Source organism: Haliotis cracherodii, unplaced genomic scaffold, assembly GCF_022045235.1.
Source record: "Haliotis cracherodii isolate W230 unplaced genomic scaffold, xgHalCrac1.p SCAF_18, whole genome shotgun sequence".
Classification (NCBI taxonomy): domain Eukaryota; kingdom Metazoa; phylum Mollusca; class Gastropoda; order Lepetellida; family Haliotidae; genus Haliotis; species Haliotis cracherodii.
In genome coordinates this window covers 19,926,639-19,936,917 of record NW_027266273.1, presented here as the reverse complement: position 1 = coordinate 19,936,917, position 10,279 = coordinate 19,926,639, and positions in this window count along the sequence as shown.

Sequence of the window (10,279 nt, the reverse complement as noted above, 5' to 3'; positions counted from 1 at the left end):
TCTCGACCAGACGATCCAGTGATTGCATGATATCATCGATCTACACAATTGGGATACAGGTCCAGGTAGTCCTGTGGGTACCCAGTCCTCAGTACCCACCCCGTTTCCCACCCCAGCCCAAGCACCACCCCGTTTCCCACCCCAGCCCAAGCCTCCTCATTGTCTCAGTTCCAGACAGTGCACTAATCAAAGTGTCACAACCTTGCGTGGGCACCAGAGCATGTCTCACCAACTTGTTTACACTTACCTCTCTCAGCGGGTATTATGCAGGTATTCTTTTGGTATTGCTTTCTGAAAAGCCATTCACATGATATATAGGCTACCTGTCAAGTGGAGATTGTGTCCTGATGCAGGAGGTATACAGCTATACTGCAGCTCAAAGGAATAATACTTTTACGACTAAAATGTAGGATGCGATTTGGATATGGAACGGACACATGTTATGCTTCATTCCATGCAATAATATGCAAAAAGTGCACATGGCAGTGTGTGCGTGTGCGTGTGCGTGCGTGCGTGCGTGCGTGCATGTGCAAAGATATATATTACCACAATGTCGCAATGGTTATGACATGGTGTAGACAGTGGGTGTTCAGTCTTGCAAAACAGATCAATTGCAATAAAATGATCTTATAGTAAAATGACCCATTGACCTACTCGAGATGTATTTGGACACATCATTGTCAAAATGAATTCATCTTTTAAGAAAAATGGCAATTCCGTCCCCCCAATTTGAAAAAAATACTTTGTCTCACTTCCTCCATTCAATTAATCTGCAACTGTTTGTAATCAAAGGGTTCCTGTGTACTTTTAAACATCAGGGTCATGACAGGGACCCCTTGACTTTATTGCTTAATTTTGAATGCTGTAAAATAATAAGTTACATGTACTTGTTAAACAATCTTTCCAAAATTCTATTGTTCCAGAACTATCCATTTGAAATTTCCATTGTTGTGCAATCGTATTAAAATCAGATCTTACTTCTCACCACCGCTAAACAATGATCTTTGTCTTAGTTCTCGCCACCGCTAAACAATGATCTTTGTCTTAGTTCTCGCCACTGCTAAACAATGATCTTTGTCAGATCTTTGTTTAGCGATAGCGAGAACTAAGATCTAATTTTAATGAGATTGCATTGTTGTGTGGTCTATTTTCCACATTTTTACCTGTGATTATATTAGTGTCTTATTATATTTTTATGTACATATATTAATATCATATATTTTCTTTTTTTCATACTTTAGTGCTAATCAACTGTGCAATATGAATTTCCCCTGGGATGATAGTTTTATCTTATCTTATTGTTGTGTGGTCCATCCAAAATGTATGTAGTGACCTTTGTATTCTGGTTTCAACGTCAACATGTTCAAATCTCACAAATTTGTAAATATATCCATTTTGATATAAAATGTATAACATGATGTGGGTTGAAAGGTTCACCACATCTCACAGGGGCTGTATCAAACTGTAGCTGTGCAGGTTTGTGAGGTCACCTCCTCTAACAGGGGCTGTATCAAACTGTAGCTGTGCAGGTTTGTGGGGTCACCACATCTCACAGGGGCTGTATCAAACTGTAGCTGTGCAGGTTTGTGAGGTCACCTCCTCTCACAGGGGCTGTTCAAACTGTAGCTGTGCAGGTTTGTGAGGTCACCACATCTCACAGGGGCTGTATCAAACTGTAGCTGTGCAGGTTTGTGACGTCACCTCCTCTCACAGGGGCTGTATCAAACTGTAGCTGTGCAGGTTTGTGAGGACACCTCCTCTAACAGGGGCTGTATCAAACTGTAGCTGTGCAGGTCTGTGACGTCACCTCCTCTAACAGGGGCTGTATCAAACTGTAGCTGTGCAGGTTTGTGAGGTCACCTCCTCTAACAGGGGCTGTATCAAACTGTAGCTGTGCAGGTCTGTGACGTCACCTCCTCTAACAGGGGCTGTATCAAACTGTAGCTGTGCAGGTCTGTGACGTCACCTCCTCTAACAGGGGCTGTATCAAACTGTAGCTGTGCAGGTTTGTGAGGACACCTCCTCTAACGGGCTGTATCAAAATCTAGTTGTGCAGGTTTCAAAAGGTCAGCTGCCTGCTGTTGTACAAAACAACCTTAAAACTACGACGATCGTAAGTGTATGTTAAAGTATAGGAGTTGAGATCACCTCAGTGCTGAGATCCCTTTGTACAACGGCACCCTGCTCTAACAGGGAAGGTATCAAAATCTAGCTGTGCAGGTTTAAAAGGTCACCTATTCTCACAGGGGCTGTATCAAATTCCAGCAGTGCAGGTTTCAAAGGTCACTTCACCTCATAGGGGCTGTATCAAATTCCAGCAGTGCATGTTTGAAAGGTCACCTCACGTCACAGGGGCCGTATCAAAATAATATATATAACTACAGGCCTCCAAACACATGACTGATTGCCTCACTTCCAAATATTGATAAGACCCTGTGCTTCATTCAAGGTTCTTGCTATTGATATTTGTTTTGGCAAAAAACAAAGCAAAGTGGTGAAACTTTATTTATTCAACATATACATGGAAAAATACATATGTGGGTATCATTGCACAATACTGACTTGGATTTGTGTACATCTTAATTAATACATTGACATGTGTGAATAAATAGAACTGTCATACATGAGATGTGTGTCCGTGTACCCTTTGGGGAAATGTCAAAACAAGAACGTGATTGTAGATCTGATGCAGAGACTAGCGATAAAAGTGAATAATGTTATACCTCATGCATGAAAATATTCTTTAAAAGTATACATGGTAAATGACAAATGCCTCTGACATACTCTGTCACAACTCCTTCCAATACGCTGGAGCTGTTCCAGAGGTGAACCAGATCTGTGTAACTGTGATAGCATAATTAGAGTGATTGAGGGTGGTTATACGCCGCTTTTAACAATATTCCAGCAATATCACGGCGGGGGACACCAGAAATGGGCTTCACAGGTTGTACCCATGTTGGAAATCGAACCCGGGTCTCTGGCGTGACGAGCGAACGCTTTAACCTCAAGGCTACCCGACCGCCCCTAGCATAATTAGAGAATAACCAATAATGAGCTGCTAAGAATTCTGGATAATGTCCCGTGTGAACGAATCATGTTTATCAATACCCATTGGTGTGGGACTTACAGCATCCAGAAGGGACAGGTAACTGTGTAACGAGTTACGAGTAGGTTATTCTATATATTACTCATTGACATTTTTTAGGAGAGAAAACGAAGAAAAAAAACGTTTCAAATATCAACGAATAGAGAAACTTCAAGGAAGGCAGCCTACTGTTCAGATGACATAATGTTATAAACTTGTGACATCATGAAATGATGACCTCATATATTTTGCACTGAGCACTGTGATGTCATATGGCTTCAACTGACCAACAGCATTGAAAATGGCTTAAATACATTAAATATCTGAAAGTTATTGTACATGTTCATTCTATCCTTACTGGTTATTTAAGATGGTTCAAATGTTTTCAGAAACAGTTTCTCACAGCTTGTTGCCCCTGTAATGGAAAGACTCTGCATCCTAAATGATGTTGGTGACAAATCCCATTACATTTTCAAAAAACATTATTTCAAAGACCTACACAATTTGTATATCCTTATATATCAAAATACCAAAAATGTCATAATTGAAGCACTGTTTCAAAGTAAGAACAGTGTTCAAAAGAACTAACTTCTGTGCAAACACTATCAAAACTGAATCTTCTGGTTAACCACTGTCTGACAATCATGTACATGTTAACAGTTGAACCTCATGCCTTGACCTAAATAAACATCAGTCATCATCAGATGAATCAGTGTCTGACATAACTCAAATATGTTACCATGGTTACCTTCCAGATGGACCAGTAGTTTCAACTGTATTACTATTATCCTACATCAAAGATCACCAGCCAATATAAAATGTTTGTTGTTCATCACTGCACTCAGCAATATTGAAGCTATGTGACGTCAGTCTGTAAATAATCCAGTCTGGACCAGATAATGCAGTGACAACATTATGAGAATTGATCCATGCAATTCAAAACATCAAGCCTGAAATTTGATCCAATTAGCCAACTCTTACAACAAGCCTAGGTTCCAAAAAAGAAACCAAGAAAAAATAAAGATTACTGATTTCATAAATAAGGATTAAGATTCAGTGTCAGTTTACCAATACACGTAGAAAGTTTCTGGGGAAATATAATCCCAGACCAACAGAACACATGAATGATTACAGCCCGCTGTAAAAGTTACTAGCCACAGGACAACAGGCCAGCAGCTATGTTGCATGCTGGGTACAAGCACAGTGAAGTATATATCTGTATGAATTCATGAATATAATCTGACAGGGTCTTAACATGACTAATGAGAGTTCCTTCTACAAATATGTTATAAACAGGGATTAATATCTGGCCATGAGTATTTTGTGTTTCATGATTTCTAGCTAAATACATACAAACAGCACATATATCCAAATAACTTAATAACAGCACTATTTACATGCAAAAATATGTAACAGCCAGAAACAAAGTACTACAATAGCAATCAACATGAACGACAACGATCTTGATGCACAGCAATGTTAACTGAAATGGACACCGACAACTTGACGTGTTATATAATACAACATGAAGGCATCATAACCATTTCTTTTTTTTTGTTTAACACCACACACAGCAATATTCCAGCTATATGACAGTGGTTTGAAAACAATCAAGTCTGGACCAGACAATCCATTGATTGACATTAGGAGCATCTATCGACGCAATTGGGATACGATGACCTGCATCAACCAAGTCAGCAAGTCTGACTACCCGATCCTGAGAGTCGCCTCTTACAACAAGCATAGTCGTCTCTTACGGCAAGCATAGGTTGCTGAAGACCAGTTTTAACCCGGATCTTCACAGGGCTTTACACATTGTACGCATGTGGAGAATCGAACCCAAACCTAGGACATGACGAGCAAACCACCAGGCTACCCCACCATTCTTTCCAACTGTTTAACTACATATCGATGTTCATAATGGAATGAAAATGTTCTGTATGAGATACAAAATGTGAATCTGATAGTGAGAATGTGAGAGGAACATCAGCATCTATCCTTTGAAACAACGGTCTGTTTGTTGTGGGAAGGAGGCCCTGAAACCACACAATGTATGCGTGTTGTTTAATGCTTCACTCAGCAATATGATGGCAGCCTGTAAATAATCTAATCTAGAACAAACAATCCTGTGATTGATATTGTGAATAACGAGTCAATATATCCTCCGACAAGCAAAGTTTGTTTGAGACCGCTTCCGGTCCCTCAAAATGAGAGCAACAATGGAACATGCGGGATTAGAAAGGATTCCGACAGTTGAGTGAGTGAGTTTGGTTTTACGCCGCTTTTAGTAATATTCCAGCAATATCACGGCGGGGGACACCAGAAATGGGCTTCACACATTGTACACATGTCAGGAATCGAACCTGGGTCTTCGGCGTGACGAGCGAACGCTTTAACCATAAGGCTACCCGACCGCCCCTTGACAGGGGCCTGTCTTAGTGCTTATGCTAGTTTGGGACCCAGGCTGTTGCCTGACAAAGGGATTGCATCATGGAAGTCGTTGTATTTAGTGAATTTGATTTCTCATACTTTGAACAGTATTTTAGCTATAAAATGGTATGATGTGCAGGAAGGTTAGTGATGTAGGTTGTGAATGTTTCAATGTTTAGCGCTTCGATGAAACCTTAATGAAACCCTTTAGCCATGCCAGATCAGCTGTTATTGCATAAGATACAGTTTATCAGGACAATGGCTGTTGCAGGTAAAATAATATCACGGTTGGATGACAAGGAATTTGTTCATTTTTTTCTAAAATAAGCCACTCACATGAACAAAAACATTTTCATTTTGAGGGCAACAAATTCTGATACCAAATTCTTCGAGTTAAAACCCAAATTAACATTTAAATGAAACCCTCAGCATTTAATAACTGAAAACTAAACTATAAGCTGTGTCTGCTATTCTTTATCATATCTCTATGTCAGAATCATGAGATCTGATTGGTTCACTTGATTTTGATAAAATACTATATATTCTGCCTGGGAGGGAAATACATTCCTGAGCGGGAGAATAAATCCCTTATACCCTACCACAAAGAAAACAGGCCGCACATAGATTTCTGAGCTGGAGAATAAATCCCTTGTACCCCACCATGAAGAAGACAGGCTGACCGTAGATTTCTGATTGGGAGAATAAATTCTTATAGCCTGCCTTGAAGTAAAAAGCCACACGCAATTTCCGGGTCAATGAAAGTCACGTGACACAGCACAAGTTAACCTAAGCTCAATCGAACAACTGTTTTCTATCAATTTTGAATTTGTTTTAATTCTTTCACAATGGCCCATTAAAACATGTTGGTAAGATAAATTTGTTGCAGCAGCATCACTCGGGGTACATGGGGTTTTATGCGTCCGGCTGATGGTATAAAGCCTAACGTGGGACGCATAAAACCACATGTACCCCTCCTGACACTGCTACAACTTATAATATATGTATGATGCATCATGTATGATCTATACAACACACTGAAGTTTTGATATGCTCAGTATCACAAAATAATCTTGATTAATCGAAGAACAAATATGAATATAATACAAATAACAATCAACAACTAATTACAAGAAGCTTATCATCACAACGCCGGTGTCTTGTGGACGATACACATCATATTTGGACATTATATATGAAATTTTCAACACAACTTATCCCATTTAGAAACATCTAATTGCTTGACTGCTTTGGAACTTACAAGGTGTATACTTTGTTCCATATCCGTTTTGTAAAATCAAATCAAAGGGAATTACTGCACTGCCTCTTACCTGCTCAAATATTATTATAATCAGTATCAACTCCTTATTTTTTTCAAAAACATCAATGATGTCCAATGTTGAGTGCTGACAATGATTTCATACATCTCATTAAAATCTTATCTAAGATCTCACTGCCGCTAAACAAACATTTGAGGATATCCCATTATGGGTCACGTCAGAACGACCATTCATGAACTTTGACCGACCACTGAAATGACTACCGGTAACAAGAAGTCGATATCAGCCAATTAGAAAGTAGCTTTCTCGAGCAGCAGTCGTTGCAACCTGGCGACTCCATTTCAGACTTCCCTTGAAAAATATGTTGTTCTCGATTAAAATTTTGAAAACTGAACAAACGCACATTCCGAAAGGTCTAATATATGGTTGAGATAGTATGGCAGTGCTTCCCACGTACTGTGCAATGCCTCCACCGTTCAAATGTTTATCCCACGGAAGCGAGAGAGACAATAATTTTGATGGAATCAGTCGTTCTGAATGCACCGTGTTAATGTTTTCGAGGTTGCATGATTAGAAAACATATTCCGACTGCCACTTTCATGATCTGGTAAGCAACGCTTTGATTGGTCGGATGAAAGGTCGTTCTGACGTGACCCGTAATGGGATGTCCTCAGATCTTTGTTTCGCGATAGCGAGAACTAAGATCTGATTTTAATGAGATTGTGATTCCACAAAAATTATGAAAATTATATAAGTTTTCACAAAATATGTGTGATCCTCAAATATCCGCCTGAACATATGATACATATAAACAATGCTTGATGTTAAGCCAAAATGGTGTAAAATTGTATTAGTATTGCACATACAATCATGGCAAGGTCTGACAACTAGATACTTATTTCAAAGCAATGTTAACAAATTATGTCTTAAAAAACACACAACCAATTACTTCTATGGAACATCTAACGTAGCACACATAAAATGATTTTGCTTACACTGTGTGGATGTAGATATTTGAAAAGGGACATCACATATATATATAAAAAACAATAATTTCAGATTTGCCTGACCAGGAACCAAAAATCTCAACCAGAGAACGATACTAAAATAGTTTACAAAAAAAACCTACAAAATACTGATAAAAGAAACTTATGGATAAGCTACGAGTCACATTCGACCATCTTGACATAGTCAGCAGCTCTCATCGTCCTCCCATATCAGGGCATATCATGATATTGTGGCTTCTATTTCCGAAACGTACATCTCGAATATGCCGGCACAGCCCGCTGTGTGTTGAAATTAAGTTAAATTAACAATGTTCGAATTAAGGTGGGTCCTGGGGTCTGTGAGGTTTGCTCCTTTAGTATTTGAATCAAGGAACCCTAAGTTAGGGCTACGACAAGGACCCCTTGACTTCCATGCATCAATTTTGAGTTGATGTTTCAAGTTTCCATATCTGGGCCCTTACATGTATATACAAGTAACTGAGGAGGGTCTTACGTTGTTTTGAACAGTATTCCAGAAATTATCTCGGCAGGTCAGCTTGATGAGGGAGGAAAGCCTGATGTAATGCAGTGTCAAGACTTATACTATGGTCAAATCCATGAGTACAGGTATGGTGTAGACAAACCCAGAAACATCATTAACCCCAACAACTGTCACCCGTGCCCAACACAGAGTTGCAATTGAGGCAGGAATAGTGAGTGAGTTGGGTTTAATGCCGCTTTTAAAATTATTCCAGTTATATCACGGCGTGTCAGCTTAATGTGGGAGGAAAGCCCAAAGTGATGCAGGTCTCAGACCTTTACCACTTCAGTGAAACCCACGAGCACGGGTATGGTGCTGACAAACCTAGAAACATAATCGGGGCGAACCATTATTCGAACCCACAATCATAGGTTTCTGGCGTGCCCAAGGGACGCAACTCTGCACAGCGAATGGTGGCACCTTAGACGATTGGGCCACCCATGCCCCCTGAGGCAGGATTCACAGACTTCAGTCATAAATCCCTTATTTCCTGCTTAGAAGCAAAAGGCCACACACATTTTCCGAGTCAATGAAAGTCACATGACATGGTTAACCTCGGCTCAATTGAACAGCTGTTTTCTATCAATTTGGATTTGTTTTAAATCTTTAACAATGGCAGAATAAAACATGTCAGTGAGATAAATCTGTTGTAGCACTTGGGATACATGGGGTTTTGTGAGTAGGAGTCGTGGTTTATACATCCCGCATTAGATAAAGCAGTCAAGACTATGGTCAAACCCATGGTGTAGACAAACCCAGAGGCATATCAAACCCATGCCTAAAAAGCGACTGAGTCACCCATGCCCCATCTTGTTGCAATTGAGTCAGGATTAACAGTGCTTCAGTTATATCGTGGTGAATACCGTATTCGACGTAATAAGCGCCCCGCTCTGATAAGCGCCCACGGCGATATTTGCTAACATATTGGTGAGTGAACAATCCCAATTAGCACCCCTTCCGATTGATCAATGTACACAAGACTTATTTATTCGCGTAAAACACGCACTCGTGTGTTATATGCACCGTTAATTATGGGCAATTAAATTCTGGAAAAATATATCTGTCATACATAAACATTTCAGGCTGTCAGCATAAACCACGATATTTATCTTCCAACTCTGTTTTTTTCACCAAAATAATATTCTAATAAGAGCCCCCTATTTCTAATTTTGAGAGCGCTCAGGGCGTTTATTACGTCGAATACGGTAACTCAATTTAGGAGCTCCTTGACTGAACATGCAGTGAAAATAATGATCCACTGAACGGTTTACAAATACAAGGACCTTATGGTTGATATCATGTGTTGCATTCAAACATATCCCATTCCTCCAGGTTTTATATCATGAGGCAAGTATCGTGATACAGCCGTGAATCATGCCATCCTTCTTAGAATAGACCCTAAGGATACCGGGATCATCATTCTTTTGGCATAAACAATATTGAAATTTGACCGATGTTACAAATTCTGTAGGCTTGACCACTCGATTGGTTACAATTGTAATCACTCAACAAAACACATCTACAATCAGTGTCAATAACATCAGCGCATGAAACACAACATAGACACCAGGGTTCTTGCTAGCACTACTAAGCGTAGATTGAACACACAGCTGCTGGAATTCGAACAAACAACAACAAAAACACCCATCTTTCAGTAAACATTTCCAACGGACAATCTGGTGAAACCTGAGCCACAGAAATGGCTATTATATACTAAAACACTTTATAATGAGTGAGTGAGTTGGGTTAAACGCAGCTTTTAACAATATTCCATTTATATTGCGGCGTGTCAGATTAATGTGGGAGGAAAGCCCGAGGTGATGCAGGTCTCAGACGTTTACCACTTCGGTGAAACCCACAAGCATGGGCATGGTGCTGACAAAGCTAGAAACATAATCGGGGTGAACCGGGATTCGAACACACAATCATAGGCTTCTGGCGCTTTAGACGACTGGGCCAC